Source organism: Netta rufina (genome assembly GCF_964035555.1).
Source record: "Netta rufina genome assembly, chromosome: 10".
NCBI classification, from domain to species: domain Eukaryota; kingdom Metazoa; phylum Chordata; class Aves; order Anseriformes; family Anatidae; genus Netta; species Netta rufina.
This window is the reverse complement of record NC_140133.1, coordinates 18,417,943-18,436,358: the sequence shown is the minus strand read 5'-3', so window position 1 is coordinate 18,436,358 and position 18,416 is coordinate 18,417,943.

Genomic DNA, 18,416 nt, shown 5'->3' with positions numbered 1-18,416 from the left:
GTTTATTGATTTTTCAGAATTTCCTGATAGATTTATGCAATGTCCAAAACAAAGGTAAATTCACATATCCCAGATTAAAAATAATAATAATAAAATCTGGTGGTGACTACAAAGAATGAATTAAATTGTAAGAATACATATTATGCAAAGAAACAAAAATACTCACTTGCTAAATAATGTTGTACCTTTAAGACTACCATTAGATAGCAGAAATTGCATTTTAAATGACTTGTATATAAATGCAACAAAAAAATATATCTTACAGTTAATTATGGCTGATGCAAAATTGAAGTGAATTCATTTCAAAAAAAATGGAAATAAATTTTAAGATGAAACCTGCATATTTCATGGAAAGAATTAAGAAGAAAAAGGAATCATAAATCATGACTATGAATTCAAAGAACTATACAAAAATTAGTTATATTAAAGGTGTCTGCAACTCTAACTGAAAATTAGATCTCTAATTTCCACGAGAGTAAATTGTGTCAATTTAGGTGGTCCAAATGTTGGATTTTTAATTTGCTTGAAATTCTACATTTGTAGCAGCCAAAATCTGCAAAGGCTGTTAATTTGATTTTGGTTTACAATTAACTAAGCAGTAGCAACTTAGCCTATACAGAAGACTGCCAAGAAAAATGATATCTTTGGTAAATTACCAAGGATCAAAATGTGGACAACAGATTTTCCCCCCCTCTGCTACAGACTATTTTTAACTAACAATGATGTTTTTGATAGAGTAGAAGTATTTAATAGAAAATAAAATGACAAGGTGCAAATTTTGCAAAACAGTCCAGAATTTCAAAAGTAGCAGTATAAGCTTAAAGGAGACAAAAAGAAACTCAAAACAATTTAAGCATTAAGCATACAGTAAGTGCTCTGTAGTCAAATAAAAAGAAAATAAACTCTAACAAGACTGCTGCAGAATGGGAAAAAGCAGGTCTAGTTTGTTTATTTATAATTTGGTAACAAGTAGATTCTTTCGCACTAACTAAACCAGACAGTAATTATAAACACAGATTGGTTAAATTCCCTGCACCCTATCAAAGGAAATGAGTTCCTCTCTTTTCCAAACATTGTCATTTGTTTATTGAGCCTCTTTTGGGCTTGATTTCATTAAAAACGATGTAAAGTCCACATCTGCGACCCCCCAAACAATGTTAACCTTGTTAAGCTGATCCAGAGTCCTCATTACAAAAAAATTTGCAGACAACATAACCAAGCATTTTAAAAGGGAGCCACTGGAATACAGAGCAAAGAATTTGGATTATTTTTGTTCCATTACAGAAAACTTATATTACTATGCAATAGAACAGGAAGCAAACAGTAACCGCCTCAGTAGTTCTGGATAATTAGTTACCTAAATTCTCTGAGGTGAACAAAATGTACTTAGATGGGAGAACATTACTGCTTGTATGCTGAAATAACAGAGTAATCTTGGTTAAAATGAAAATCACAAATACAGCAGGAAAAAGTCATGTTTAAAATCATTAGTCTTTATCAGTAAAGTACAACTGAGTTCCTCATTAAAGTAACAGTTTTATTAAAAAGGGGATGATACTGCTTATATTAGCTAGTGTCAGATATCAGATTTCAACAAACTTCAACACTGTAGACGCTATTAAAACATCATTATTAGAGTTGCCATGCTTGAATGATTTGAACTAAAGTGAATTTCGTGTATTTATTGGAAGACAGCAATAATAAATCCTGGAGCTCAAGCTGGTAAGAACTGACCTGGACTTTGCAAGCACAAAGTTGAGAAGTTTTGTCCCTGGCATTGGTAGGAGCAGGGTTGGTGAAACTCAGCCCTACGCTCACTGCCACTGAGACCGTGTGAAAGAGCTGGAATGGGATTGAGGTAGCCCATGGGTTTGCATTCAGGAGCCCTAAGCACTTGGACCATACATTCTCCAACACATGTTTGAGCCTGATAACGTACTGGGGAGATGCTGCTACACCTGGTAAATGTTCCTCATGGGATGTTTGCATCGTGGCAGCACGGCCAAAGCAGAAGTGCACTACAGGGAGTTACCCCTTCTTGGGGCAGTCCCCCTGCTCCATGGGTTTGGTGCCACCACTGTGGTGTCCTAACAGGTGTGTGTGATTAAGGCTTGCTCCAGTGACTTAAGAGAAAAATCTACTCTAAGGCAGTGGGATCAAAGACAGAGCAATGCGTATCACTTAATGCTCCCGGAGCAATTAGACTGACAAAGTGCAGATGTCTTTGCAGAACACATTATATTTATTTACTGATTCGTGGCAATGCTGAGCAATTTGCTACCACACGGCTGCATCCTCAGGTCAAGTAAATTCTGGGTTTCTCTCACCTATGCTGAAGGCCAATCAAGAGAAAACAATCAGGTTCCCAAAAGGCAAATCAACTCTCTGTCACCGTTCCTGCCCTGCTAATGTTACCAGGGCCTGGGATATCCATGCAACTCTGTCACATGCAATCTACCTAAAAACCTCACTTATGGCAGGTTTGCTCCTAGTCTTATTCGGCTTCTCAAATGTGGCAAGTTTTCTGAGGAATGAAGATGGTGTTTGCTACCCTCGCACTCTTCACAATTTTATGATACTATAAATTTCCTTTGATTTTTCAATATTAAAAGTAGAATAAAAATATAGTTGACATTTATAATTAAAATAAACCATCAAGAAAAGGGGAGAATATTAAAAACTATCTCATTCCCTTTCAGTCCTTCTGTATAACTTTAAGTCTGGCCCCATCCTGAGTTTTCCAGCTCAGCTTGTCATGGGGAATTTGGGGCAATTAATGTCCTGAAAGACTGTGCTTTTAGAATGATCAGGTCAGGAACTTTGTCTTCCTAAATGCTCTGCTGTTTCTCAGGAATATCTGTGGATCCTTGAAATAATAAGTTACAGTAACACTGGGCTAGATCCTCAGCTGGTGCAAAGTTAGCTTTTCTTCATTAACTTCAAAGGAAATATGCTGATTTACACCAGCTGAGGGAAGATGTGGCCCACAGTGTCCAGGTGGATTTAAATCATACACATGAGAAATACCTCAGTACATCCAGGTTTGTACTGAGGTTGAACATAAAAGGCCTGGGTAGCGGGAAATCCATCCCTTTTTATTTTTAAATCTCAAATGTTTACCAGCTGACCTTCCCCTTTACTGCAGATCTGGGAATCAAGGTGCATACAATAAAGTTCAAACCAATCAACTGCTTTCAGCTGTTCTTGTGCAATGAATTTTTAAACATTTGATCATTAAGACCAATCTATATGCAGGTCAGTTTTCTGAACAGGATGGGAACAGTTTGGGAGCAGATGCCAGGGCATTGACTCATGAAGAGGGACTGGTAAAGAAACACAGAGTGCATTTATCTTGGCCCACCCATGAGGTGAATGATACCACGACCATCTCTTTGCTGGATGGACGCATAGATAAAACATTTCATCTCCAGTACAGCACCTTCATTAATTGGTGACACAATGACAGTGCCACCAGCAGCGTTAAGATGATTATCTTATATGTTGCACACATACTTCTCTGCAGTATGTATTCATTTTTTAAATTCTCTAGAAATAGCACTCTGTGCTGCTATTTACTTATTTATTCTGCAAAATTGCCTGGCAATTGCTCATAAAGATGCAGGAAAACTTCAGCTTGTGATGTATGCACTTCCAGCATGTAGTAGTCTGAATTCACAGAATTTGTGGCTGAACACCTCAGCCCCAGGCCATCAACCCCACTCTCTGAATCACTTCAGTTTTATTACTGAGTCACTGGCTTGACTCTAAACCCCATGCCTGCCATTCCAGCCTTGCATTTGGGTACTTGGGCTATGCACTGCCCTTTCCAAGCAGAGACACACCTTGAGGCTTTTCTTTCCTCAAGATGCATGTGCAGTGTATTTGATCTTTATTTTAAACCCCCCTACCCTTGGTGCAGGCCAATCCTGGGAGCACTAATGTTATTGTCTTGGTTGTACCTGTAGAGAGGATGATCACTGAAGCTTGCCTGGTTTTATCACTTATCTCAGAAGGCCTTCAAAAGTGGAGCTGCTGGGCAAAGAGACATTCCTAATGCTACACAGGAATATTTTGCAATTTGCATAATCTATAGGTTCATAGACTGAATTCCATTTTCCCCTAGTTCAGTGCTCATGACTGTAAGACACGTGGCTGTTTCTGTACAGGCATCTTTGCCTATGTAGCTTGTTGCATCTAAACCAAAGCATTTAAACACATCTAAAGTTGCCGCATGGGTGTCCCTGGAAACACCAACAAAAACATCAGAAGGTGAAAATTGACACATTTGATTTAAAAATGGAAGTGATAAATCATACATTTTTGTTGCTGTTGTTCATCGTTAGCCATTTCTACAGGTACTTTAGTCAAGACTTATAGAAAATTAATTGCTTAAATTCCTAGGCAGCCAGCTCTTGGTGGCCCTGCTTGAGCAGGGGTGTTGGACCAGATGACCTCAACCATCCTGTGAAATATATCCCCAAACCTCACTTAATTGCACATGGTGCTAGACCTGAGCCTTTGGAAATGTCAGCACTGGCGTTGGACTACTTGGAAAAATTTTAATAAAGACTTTTTTGAGAATATTTGCAGGTGCTGAAATCTGCCAGGTTTTTGTATTGTATCCAGGCACCATGATATTCTGGTAGCCAAAGTAGAGAATATTTGATTGACCCAAATGCTAGTATTTGGGTCAAAGAACAGGTTGAAGGATATGATGTGTTACCACGGGCTGACTGAAAGCACACTTGCAACTGTATGAAGCAACGAGGAATAGGAAACAGAAAGTTGAAGGTGCAAGTCTAATTCTAACACTCACCAAACACATCATCTTGGCAAGTCACCCAACTTGTCTGTGCCTCAGTTACACCGAGATAATAATAATACTTAATCATCTTTGAAAAGAAGTGAGAGATCCTCAAACAAAAGCATCGATAAGTGTGAAGTATCCATTATAATATTAAAGAACAGATGGCCAAAGCAGAGATCCAGTTAAAAGGACTGTGCAGAGTTATAAGAAACCTCTTGCTGTGACGTATGCGCTTTACGATGTGCATTCCCTCAGACAATACATGATGAGTCGGCTGCAGCAGTTTATGTTCTGGATTAGAGCATATGCATAAATAAAGCTACGTTTTTATGTGATCCCAACAAATAAATGGGAAGCACGGACAGGAATGTCTAGCTGATGGAAAAATGAGACACCACAAACAAACCACAGCTTGATGATAAAAAAAAAAATCTAAGATTTATATGGCACAGCTGGCTATGTGTAGTGCTTTTGTAAGCCTGCAGCATCTGGTCACTTGTTTTAAATGTCTGAATAGATAGAGGCCTGAACCTTACACAACTGTGGAAAAAGAGGCAATGTTTCATAGTAAACCACACGGCTATACATTGCACAATACCCTCGCGCACATGGAGGCCTGCCTGACTTCAAACGCCCAGGTGAGAAGGGGGAGGAGGCCTCCTGTCCTGCTGAGCACTGTCTGGCTGCCCGGCCGTGGGGCTGGCTGCAGCCTCCTGCATGTCTGTAAGCTACACAAACTGGGCTCAGGCAGAAATGGTGGCAAGTTTCCTGGCATTTAATATCTCCCGTGCATGTTTCCTGTGAACTTCTTAAGTCTCTTCTGTGCTGCAGTTGCGAAGATGGTCTTGAAATTAAGTCAAAAATGATTCTGAAGAAGAACCACGTATTTAGACACGGCACCAGCTGCAATCGGCTTTTGCTCAGGGCTGGTGGCTCTGGCCATTGAGTCTGTCCTCTGTTAGGATACCACAGACATCCAAGTACCTACATCTTTCTTAACAAGCCATGCTGGAATTGAAGAATGTGTTTGAGAAGGACATTCAGATACAACTACAACTGATAATAATTCTACAATCTCATTTCTATAGCTCCACTGATTTCCATGGAGATATGCTAACATATACTGCCAGTGAACCTGTCTCACTGTCCTTCAGAAGCTCTAAGAAACCACCCCAAAACATCCCAGATAACTCTTTGCAAGCTAGCCCAAATAGTGCTTCTTCATATGTAAAAAATAAGGCCAAAAGATAAAAGCCTATTATGAAGAGAGGAGGAACAGGACTATCTTCCTGATTTAATTGCAGAGTATTTGAGCTTTCCATTTCTAACAGATGATATTTTTACCCAAACGTTCAAAAGAGACATTGCACAATGAGCTGTGGGAAAAGCAGATTCCCTGGCATGGTGTGAGTCACTCAGCAGAAGAAGAGAGCAGAGCTTGTCCAGCCACCGAGTGACACCACGGCAGGGTGGGGATGGCCAGAGAGGTACCTTTAAGTATTTGAAAAAAGTCAATGGAAATCCAAGAAGCTGAACAACAAGAAGATGAAATAACACTCCTCATTGCTCCAGAGCAAAGATCAGTACTTTCCAACAGCAGGAACATGCTACATCATGAAAACAACTAGCTCAATCCCAAATTTGTGCAGGCTGTTGCAGTCCAGAGAATAAGTTTTTAAGAATCTAAATATTTCTATAGTTTTAAACCCACCATGCTCTGGCTGGAAAGGATAAGATGCTGTAGATGCAAAAAACCCAAAGGTTTGTGCTCCCTCTGTTGGTTTTATGGAAGAGGTTGTCCCATTCCCCTCCTCCCTCCCCCCACAAATATCATCCCTCATTTTGTTCTGACATCAGTAGAAGGACAAAAATGCATTTGTGTGACGAGATGTTATTTACACTGAAGTTTCTCTTGTTTAAACAAGAAAATGGACGTGCTAATTTCAGCTCCATCGCAAATGCAAAGAAAATGAATAAACATTTAATAAACCAACTGACAAACTGGAGGAAGATTAAAGTATTTCAGTTCTGCTGAAGGAAATATCACAGGCAAATGGGTGATAACACCACATACACACACACAGTTATGTCACAAGTATCCATCTGAGCTGGCATCTGTGCCATTTTTCACCATATACAGATGCCTATATACCCCAAACTGTGCATTGTTCATATTGCTTGCTATCGCACCTACTTTTGCTTTAGCAGTGGCAAAAGAAAAATAATTAGGTAAGATGAAAAAGTCGAGTTACAAAAATGAACTAGATGAGCACGAGTCTGCAAGGATACAGAAGACGGGTGAGAAAAAAAAGCACGACAGAAGGATGGATCAAATTACTGCTTTTTTTTGCCTTTGGTGTTAATTATTTACAATATATGTTTCTTATCTACAATCTGTTTTTTCACTGTATCTTTATTCAGTGCAAGGGAGCCCTGATCTTCGTGGGGTTTTTAGCTGCTACTGCGACACAAATACTAAAATATAATATCAGATACACTCATTTAATTACTAATTATTAGGAACAGAATGTGAAGTCCTTATTTGTGGAATATGAAACCTTCAGGCTTAAATGGGGCTAATGACTTAGGAGATGCTTATTTAAACAACATGTCTACACCCTGGCCCTGAGAGGGAGCCGAATCCAAGGTCTCTGTAGACTAACCCATGGCTTTACCCAACACTCCCTGTTTAAAAGGGTGAAAATTGATAGGTGCAGGCAAGGTATGAGACAAGTCGCTATGTGCTTTGGTAGCACTCAAAGTAAAAGATGGCTTCCCAGCCTACCTCCATACCACAGACTCCGAGGCAATGTATTAAGGACAAACTACCAGGTTTTGTAGCCAATATTTAACGCAGCTGTGGAGAGGGTGGCCGGCCGACCCACAGCTCTAACATTTCTGACAGCAGTGCTGGATTGGCATATGCTCTTCTGACTGTTGGCTCTGCATACATCCCCTCCCTGCCTGGCTGAACTTGTTTGTTTCTGGCTCCCGGCCCGAAACTTGTGACATTGCAATTATGCCGGGGTGACTTGTGGAGTCTGTAGATATTTTAGCCACTCTGTCAAAGCTAGAAAAATCCTGACTGAACTGGAGCAAGAAAACAATTTGCTGAAACATCACCTGGAGCAGGAAGTTATTAGATGCTTGAGTGACTTCTAGAACAGAAAACTATGTATGAATATGTACACGAGGCAAAACAGATGTTGTCTTGACCTCTGCACACTGGAATCTTATAGCTGCTCTGTTTACTCTCTGCTGTCCATAATGCATCTTTAAGCCAGGTGCTGCCACTTATCAGGTATCTACATCTCTTGTTTAAACAAATGTTAACTGAACTTGACAGCAAAGGGGACCCCTGCAGCAAAAATGGCAGAACACAGCTTTAAAGCTACTTTCAGTTCTTACTCCTGAAATAACTGAAGTTTTGTGTGACTAGGTAAAGAGTGAGGGTAGAAAGTTAAACTCCTGACCTCATCTCCATGGGATTTCATATGCCGTCTGTCTGCATCTCTACTGGGGTGGAAGGCTCAGCTCTGCAGGCAGGAGGAGAGCTGGTTGTCAGGAGCTGCTGGGATCCACACCATGGGCTGCACCTCCTGCCTACCTGCCTCTCCAAGGTCTCCTTGAACCAGTAGGTTCCCTTCTGTGGCCACCGTTATAACTACTGCTAGCGTCATAAACTACTCCTTGCATCACAGTGACTGCTTGCACCATGGCTACAGCTACCACCCTGAATCAGGGCCACGTCTTGGGAGAGAGCTGCGAGTTCGGAAGCTGAACTCTGACTCCCCACTTTCCCATCTGGGCAGCAGGGTGGCTCCACTTATTTATGTGTCTTTATTTTTATTTCTGTATTTTGTTACATCAGTGACAACTTACGGAAAAGCCCTAGGGCAAGACAAGGCCAGAGAACTCTAGTGCCTGTTGAGGCCCTGTTGAGGCCTTACTCCATGCCTGTCATCATCACCATAGCAGCCAAGCAGCTCCACCAAAGGCTGCAGGTTTCAGCAGTCCACATGCTCCTTTGGGAAATCATAGAGCTGCTTATGATAGGTGTGAAATTAAACTCTGTCACCTCTTTGTTAAGGGCAGCCCTATAACTGTTCATCTATGAAGCGAAGACAACAGGAGCTTAACGGAGGTTTTACAGAAAGCTTTGAGCCTTGCTCCTCTTCTTCCCTCTCCTCCCAAGTCCTGGTGTACACAGCTGAGATAAGGGGTCTGCAGACCCACACAAACTCCTTCACGGGAATGAATTGATGAAGCTGAGGAAACACTACCACATGCAAGGACGTTGGTGTGAGGAGTTTGCTACCAGCAGAGAGCCAGACAGCATGATCGAGACAGAACAAACCCATGTTCATTGTAACATACCTCACAAAAAGGGCCCTGGTTTTACGGGTGCTTTAGAGCCTTTTTGGTGCCCAGAAGACAGATTACAGGATTCAAGCACAACTATTTCATCATCCAAATAGTGGTGGAGACATAAACACTCTTCTTATCAAAGCTAACTTTGGATTGAAATTTGCCTTCTGATTGATTGGATTCAGTTTTTCTTGTGCCTAACATTAACTCCTCATAACTGCCTCAGGAGCGCAGAGACAATCTGGCATGTGTTACATAAATACCTATATCTATATTTATGTCTACTGATCAACCTGTTTGTGTTTATTTTAATCAAACATGGATAAAGGCCACAGCAAATAGGTATTGGTAGCATTGACAACTGTGAGAATGAAGTATGAAACTCTGCCAGGATCCTGCTAATCAGGTGCTCACGCAGAGTTTGGGAAATCCTACAAATTTGGGAGTGAGGAGTTGTATTCACCATTAGAGATTAAATCTGAAATTAATTTCAGAAGACCGAGATGAGTGCTCTTGTAGTACCACAGGAAGACATTTTTCTAGAGTTTACAAAATGGGAAATGATTTTAGCTTTATTTTATTCTAACAAAAGAATAGGTCTAGTAAAAACCTTGTAACTGTTGTTGTCCACCCCACGGCACAAGAAAAAAAAAAAAAAAAAAGGGGGGTTGGATATCAAAAATGGTTGAGGGATGAAATTTATGTGCTTTCTGCAGTCTAGATTGCTGCTGGTTCGGAGTTGGAGCTTGATGCCCAAGAGCTATCTTTTGCATCTTCCCTGAGCTGTGTCTGTAAGTGATTCCAAGTGCAAAGTCAAAAGTCATTTAAAAAAATAAAACTTTTTGCCCCTGCAGAGGCTCAGGGTGTGTACATGCTGAAATAATCACCTGGAGAAAAATATTCAATTAAACTATAGTTTTCTGTCTTACATCCTTCTCTCACAGCCAGACCTTTACACCCTCGTCACTTCATCAGAAAACAGAAAGGGAAAAAAGATCAGGTCAAATATCTCCACTTTCACATGGAAGACGATTTCTAGAATTCATTCATTCCCAAGGTTCCTTTCTTAATGCCTTGCAGAAAGAAGGTCTGTTACAGTGAGACTTTGCAACTTCTTTCATGTAAGGTAGAGACATACAAAGCAAAATCACATTCAAAGTATGTTACCTGATCTCAGACAGTAGTGTCAGACTCAGCACGTTGTCCTAAACTTACTCAATTACTGCTGCAGCTGTATATTCTGGATATATACTATATACATATACTGCATATACATATTCCTTCCTGCCTTTAGCTTAATAAGCACCCTTTTGTACTGGTGCAGCTGACTTATGCTAGGGGTTTCTACTGACGTATGCTTAGAGATTTGTTGCACAGTAGGGTAAATGTTCCTATTTAGGTTGGACTACATGAGCTTTTTCTTGTTATTCAAAGAAGAAAGTAAGGTACCAAATTGCTTGGGGAAAAAAAAAATAATCCCTTTTAGTGGCATTGGGGTGACAGGGAATTTGCTAAAATTTTAAACCTTCCTCCCAAAATGTTTGGGAGTACACACAGTCATAATGGGCAGCAAGTGTGCCTGTTATCACAGTCCTGAAGTGATCTCTTTGAGACTGCAAACTTTCAGCAAACACCTTTGCAGAAAGGTTGTATTGCTCATCTTAAAAGATCCTCAGGCTGTATAGAATTAGCAGGTGTGTATGTAGAAACCTGTGGCTAGTCTTTTCTGTGTTAGAACAATAGCAGTGAAGAGGAAGATATATACCAAAGCCTGGATAACACTGGTCTGAATAACAGGTAGAGATGTCTTTTCCTACAGGTTGATATTAAGGAGAGCAGGGATGTGTTATAGAAAATCCATTGTGCTATCTGAACATCAGAGGTTTGCAATTTTCTGATGAAATGAAGTGTCATACAGTTCCCACTGTCACACTGTCCATTTAATGCTGGCTGAGAAGGAAGGAGGGTGGCATGAGCTTACTCACTCTCTGGCCACCAGCTCAGATTGTGGGAGATGACTTGCATTGCCATCAAAGAGAACAAGAAAGCCTGGAATAGATAATATAGTGAGTAATGCCTCAAAAAAGAGGCCAGCTCTAGGCCAGAGAGGATAAAATATTAGGCAGCTGAAATGGGATGGTGTTGAGGATGCACAGACTTCAGACATGGCAGTCTAATTCCTTATGCGATAAACTCCGCAGTCGACAGAACTACAGACTGCCAGAAAAACAGCGTCACTAACACTCAGGAGGATTTTAGAGCAGGACAGCTTGTTCCTGCTGCAAGATGTGGGAAGACTAAACGAGCTCAATAATTTCAGAGGCTCTAAACCTGTCGTTACCTGCCCTGCTGCTGATAGTGCTGTTATCTTGTTACTTTTGCATGCGTACTTCCTTCAAGGATTTTAGTGTTATGGTTCTGAAAGGATATCTGGTTTGCTTAAATATCAGGAGACTAAAAGCCAAGCTGAAACAGAAAACACACCTACAAGGAGATGAAAAGAACCATGCGTTTCACTGAGAGGACATACACTCTGTAGAACTGAGTTTAGTTACAGTGCAGCTAAGACAAGACCTAGATCCACCGAAAGTGTGTAATTTACCAACCATTGAGGCTTTGTTAATATTCCCCTTTTACAGATTTTTTTTTCCCCACTGGCTGATTAGCTAATTAAAGATGTAGGCTGTTTCCTTTCAATCAGAACTGTGAGCATGTACCAGATGCCAGGCATCATGACATGCAGAAAGTCAGACGAGCTCAGATAGATGTCAGGGTTCAAAAGAGGCCCGCTCAAGCAGATTACCCCACTGGCAAAGGTGTAACACATTGGGTTTGTGCATTCATCCCATTTTGGCATGAGTTTCACTATACCTCACTGTGAAAACAACCCAAACACCATGAAAAAACAATGCAGCGTTGGGTGTGATGGTCAGGAAAAAAAAAAAAAAAAAAAAAAAAAAGACACCACTGAAAAACTTGCGCCAGCTTCATACAAGCAAGGTTGTGGTAGACAAAAGGAACAACCTCTAGATTAACATTCCTTGGAGTAAATCTGTCTCCATTAAACTTTTGTGGGATGTGCTGGCACGTGAGCACCTGGCACCAGAACCTTATCTAGGTCAGCAGAGTATCTTCTAACCCCCAAATCCCTTCTGACACCTTCACCTGGAGCTGTTCACAACTTTATTATAGAAAATTGGGTTTTCATTGTTAGCAAGAAGCAGTCTATAACGAACTGATTCACCACTCTCCATAGAACAAAATGAGCACCAAACCCACTATTGTGTCCTGCAGCTGTACGGCAATGCCGTCTGCACAAGAGAAGGAAAAACACACATGGGAGATCTTTGGGACCATGGAAGTCAACACTTTCCTTGCTCTTTTACCAAGCAAATAAATGGGGTACCTCTCAAATAAGGTGAGACAAATTTGGTCTAAAGATGATTAGAAGGTACATGGATGGTCTATTATTTGGTTAAAGTTTCAATTGAAAATGTGTTTTCAGAATCCTTGTTCTCCATGAGGAGTTTGAAGTCTCAGTTCTCAAAAAGGTTTATAGGCAAAGAAATAATAGCGCCTCCAAGAGACATTTGGCTGACTTGCACAATACAGCAGGGGCATGGTATGTACAGGGTTAGACGAGGTAAAAATTTCCTATTCCTTTTAAAAACACTGAAATTGTTGTTTAAATGGAAATTGGCTGAGTTACCAATTAAAACAATTTGGATTGAAAAAGGTAATGTGATATAAAACTTCTGATCCTCTGTAAGGTGACCAAAGTACAAGATAACAGAGAGTAAATCATCAAGGCCATCTAAAACTTCCCAATTTAAGGGAAAACTACAAGATGCTTTGCAGGGGGACAGAGGAGCCTTTAAATATTTAACTATGGTAGTTTTCAGTGTAGGTTGGACTGCATTTTCTTGGCACTGCAGGTACTTTTTTTCTTATTCTATTTCAAGGCTACCAAACCTACTGGAATCTTACCAATAGCCATGAAAGACTCAAAAATTGAATAACTGTGGTAAGAATGTGCATAGCTGATAAACAGGAAGAAAACATTTGGACTCTTAGTCTTAGTGGTTTACAAATTTCTTTATCTAAAATTATGGCATCTGGAAAACCCAAGCTAATATTAAAATGTTTAGCTAAGAGTTCAAATACACAGATTTTATACTGGGGTAGTAATATTTCTTTAGCCCAATGGAGCTCAAAATGTTAATTTGCTTACAGCCAGAGGAATCCAAAAAGAAATAATGCCAACACACTAAGCATATTTCTAAAATATTTTTTTTTCCGCTAAAATGTGCGTCATTCCAAAAACATGTCTGAGTCGTTGTATTTTGGGTGAGGAACAAAATCATTGTCAAAGTGTCAAATATAACTTTATACAACAATATTTTGTTGTCTGTTATATATGTAACATGATTATTTACAGGAATGGAAGCTTTATACATACAAAAGCCAAGGGGGAAAAAGCTTATACATGTACTTAAGAGCTTGCCAGTGAAAGCCAGCAAAGCTGCAGGTAAACTGGGTTAAGTCATTTAGGCCAAAATGGCTCATCAGGCTGGCTAAATCCTGAAGCAACATCACACCAGAGCAAGCGTTCTCCTGTTTTTACAAAGCCTTCCACCTCCATTGGACAGACATATTTAAGTTTGTGCACCAGTTGAGTTCATTGCTTCTGATTTTTAATCAAGGCATTGGATGCACGCAATGCCACTGCCCCCTCCACAGTTCCTGTAGGGTCTCTTCCTCTGATTGCATCAATCAAACCACAAAACTATTTGCTGCTCTCAGGTGGGGCCAGAGCCTGCACATCCCAGGGAGATCAATTTGGCCTCCCTGCCCTTCCTGAAGGTTGGGAAGCTTATGATGGGGCTGTGCGTGTGAAAGGTCCCTCCAAGTCCTTGTGCTTCACCTTCAGGGAGGGAGGTTTTGCAGATCCATATCTACCTGTAAGAGTTCTCAGCCTTCATCCCCTGCCCCAGGAAGGGCTCTCGGCCCACTGACAGCCCCCTGGTTCCTGACTTGCCCCGGGAGCTGAGCAATTCCTGCTACCGGAACTTTCTGTGGCTGTAGGCTTGTTCCTTATATTAACTCAGCTCAATAGGTAACGTGACTGCAGGAATTTTGGCAAGAGAATTAGGAGTTAACATAGGAGAGAACATAGGGAAAAGGTTACAAAGGCTAATCTAAAGTGACGCTAAAGGTTTTACATGGCTCTGACTAAAAAGGAACTTGTAAATAATGGTTTGATAGTCTTTTCTGAGGTTTATTAGTGACATTTCCTCTGCATCACCTCTCTGCTATAATAGCACAGATTTGATATGCTACATTTTTCTAGAAAACTTGCAGGACACCAAAAGCTGAGTATATCCTATTCATCTTTTCTGCATGCAGAAAAAGTGTGATCTTGAACTTTTCAAAGTTTTCCATTTGGGGGAGTAGAAATTTCTCCTCTAAGAATCAATTAATCATTGCATGCTGTGAGGCACCTCTAATGTACAGATTTAACGAGACAAGCCTTCCTGCTTTAGTTTTTTCCACCTTTGAATAAGTACTCCTTTGCACATAAAAATCAAATATAAACAGCACTAGGACCAAAACCCATGTTCTTGGAACTGCACCTAATTTAGAACTGTAAGAACTTGGGAATGTTTATATTTCATCCCTGAAGTCTTCATCTGTTTATATCTAAACTGCAATCTGAACTTAGACACAACTACAAGGCTCAGTGAAATAGGAGAGTGTTCCCTTGAGCCATAGTCCTGGAAATCCACCATCTTTTTTCTTCATTAATATCTAATCCCCATTTAGTAAGAATTTAGCTACTTTTATCCTGATGTGAAACTTCAGGGCTGCCTATTTCACTCTGCTGCCTGCTGCTTCTAAATACAGCAGTGCTGGTGGCGGAGGTGGTGACTGTGAGTCATAAACACTCTGTCATTGTAACATGTCAGATTTGTCCAAAAGAAACATATTTTTATATCTTAGATTATTTTATTATTAGTTTAAGAAGGTTCGTTTAGCTCCTAGCAAAGCCACGAGGAAGAATTATGCACTTAAGCAGTTCTATCTCTGATGTGTAATGCCTTGCAGACATTTAACATGCTGAGACAAACAAGAGAATCCCCAGAGTGCTCATCTACTACGGGACTTATTTCATACTGCATCAATAATGTAAATTGAGATGTGAAGATAGCTCCTTGTTTTTGTAAGGTATGATTACACTAGTGCAGACAACATCCACTCAGCTTCACTGGAAACACTGAAGTCAGCTCGCTGATAAAAACCTGGCCCACTCTTAATCTAACAGAAGAAAAAACTACACTATCAACAGGAAACTGTTGGGAGCAGACTCGTGCTGGAAGATCAGTTGTTTGCTGTGACATTTGCCAAGGACCAGGTAAAGTGTTGAAAAGCCCAATCTAGGAGTTAATATTTCTAGATAGTAATTTCTATTTCTAGAAAATTACTTCTGATATGAGTTTTTTGTAGGTCTCAGTGAACTACGCTGGCCTGCATTTAATCACTGTGGTGTTTATCCTGATAAGTAGGCTTCTTACTACTTCAGCTGATTTTTATTTATTTATTTTTTTGAGTCTACAAGGGCTCACTCATTGAAGACTTGCACCATCTACTTTGATGTTTTTAGTGGACCACGGAAGTTACCAAAGAATTCTCTTTTTCTCAGTTTGACCTCTCATCTGCACTGGTAATACACACAGCATTATGCCAAGTTAACATACTGGTGCAGTGCCCGTATCTACTATTGTACAATACGTAGAACAAACATAAAAGACATCAATCAAAATCCTCAAAATGTCTTTTTCTGCCAAGATGCATAAACGTTTCCTATCTCCCATCAAATTATTTTAATTACAGCTGCTGAGCTTCATAATTATTTTTAGCCAGGCTGCCTTTTCTGTTGTTATTGAACATATGATATGCAACGTATTGCACTTATACATCCTATTGGATTTGATTTTTTATAATTTTATTTTATTTTTATGGCAGAGCGACTCCTGTAGCTGAGGCAGAGAACTTTTTCTGTTATTATAAAACCATTTACACTGTTGCTGGAAATTTTCCATCTTTGCTATCTGACTAAGATATGGTACAGGGAGGGGGACCCTTCTTCTCCCCAAGATGTTTCATAGTGATGAGTTTATAAGAAGATTGCTATGGCTCCAAAATAAACAAAATAGAAACATGATATGGACAGATTCTTGCTGACAAAAGAAGCCAAATAACTTTTTCTTTTTTTTTTCCATGACTATGATCCAAGATCACAGAACCAGCACCTTTATCTTTTTATGATCTTTGTTTTCAACTATGCATCCTTAACTTCGCTTCAATTTAGGGTCTCTCCCTGCAGGTAATAAAACATAAGGTAATTACTAAAAGAAAAAAAAAGCAAGCTTGGCTTCAGCTGAGTAAAAACAATTGGGTTTCAAACGTATAGCAGCAAGAAGCCTGTATGTTTGAGTGCTACTGAAACACATGCCATTTATAACACGACAATAACAAGACTTTTCTGAAAGGCACTGCTAAATGTGCAAGTCACTTACCCAGGAAGAATTTGTATTGCATTTCTGAAAGCAAAATTACAATAGCTGACAAAACATGAAAGTTTCATCATGGTGGATTAGAATGCGCACAAGGAATTCAAAGGAATTTATCGTTACTCAACATTTCAGCTAGCGCTCCCTTAACGCGTCTTTGGGGAGCAGATTTGTCTCTGCACTCTATAGAAAACCCATGCACATAAAAAGGTTAGATTACAGAAACCTAGTAAATAATATAACAAACAGCTAGTTAGGCTATACAGCCAGATGAGCAAATATGTGTTGCTCTTGCACTACTGATCCCCAAAGAAAACGTGCATTTCTTTACCTCTAATACAATTGTTTCTTTGCTCAGGACCTTCTATGACTTGAGGGACTGGCAGTTGATTTTAAGATGCCTCATCCCTCCTTGCTTGTCACGGACCATGCCTGAGCAGGTTTCTTTACATTTCAAGTAACAGAGTGCTTGCAGATATAAAACTTGATGCCACCTCTCACTGTCAAGTAAGAAATGCTCTCAGCATTTATGATCTCCATAGATTTGTCCAAAGAAAGGACAAGGAAGGTAGAGAGATGATACTCCTCAGACACAAAAGGTTTAGGAAAATAAACAAAAAAATTTCTACTGGCTGAAAGGAGAAAGAGTGCTATTTGTTTTTGGATAAGATCAAAAAACTATTTAGTAACCTTAATTTATTATTAAGACTGCAGACAAAGAGGAAAGGGAGGACATTCAGTTCTCAGTCAAGTAAATACTAGTTAAGGGTACAGCAAAAAATCCTTGTGGTAGCTGCAGAATTACAGGATACAAATAACTTGGTAAAACAAGTGGATGAACTGCTTAGAGCTTCATTGTGATGCAGATGGCACCTTGTAGCAAGCTCAGATATAGGTACACTTGAAACTGCAGTGCAGAAGTGTCATTGGTCATTAGACTTTTAATGTCATTAGCTCTTAGGTTATTGCTTCGTGAGATTTTGATTGATAAACCAGAAAAAATATGGCAGCATTTAGTGTAGTCTTATAGGGGATAGTTCTTGGCTTTGTACTGTGTAACATTTGTAAACATCAGAATAAAGCCAATGATTGCTGCGAAGTTCACAAGTGAAACAAAATTTGGAAGAGTGGTTAATAAATTTGAGGAAGAGTCACTGAAATTGAAGAAGACTGACTGTAAACTGTCTGAAGGCAAAACCAAGGAGACTTTACATGAAGTTACACGTCCATTACGACTCTCTTTAGGGAGCAAATGTCTATGAAGAAGATATGAGGATGATCCACTCAACATTATACCCAGATGTTAAACTGTGACCTAAAGAACAAGCTCATTTTAAGATGTTTAAATGGGAGTATATTTAGCAGGGGAGTTTCTGTATTTCAGATCACTGATCCACTCTTCAAAAAATACATTGAAAAACTAGGCAATAATAGTAGGAAATCATAGGAAATATTAAAGAAAGTGAGAAAAGACACTGTATCATTTAAAAGCTCATTTAGCGGGACTCTGAGGAGATCACAGAACAACTTTGTCACAGAAGAACTTTTTTCCACTGTCTGTACAAATTAGACAGAGGATCTGAAAGAAAGGATCTGGAAAGCTCCCTGACAGCCCAACCACTCACCTGCCTCACCTCTGGCTGCAGCGGATTCTCTCTCTCCGGAACTTT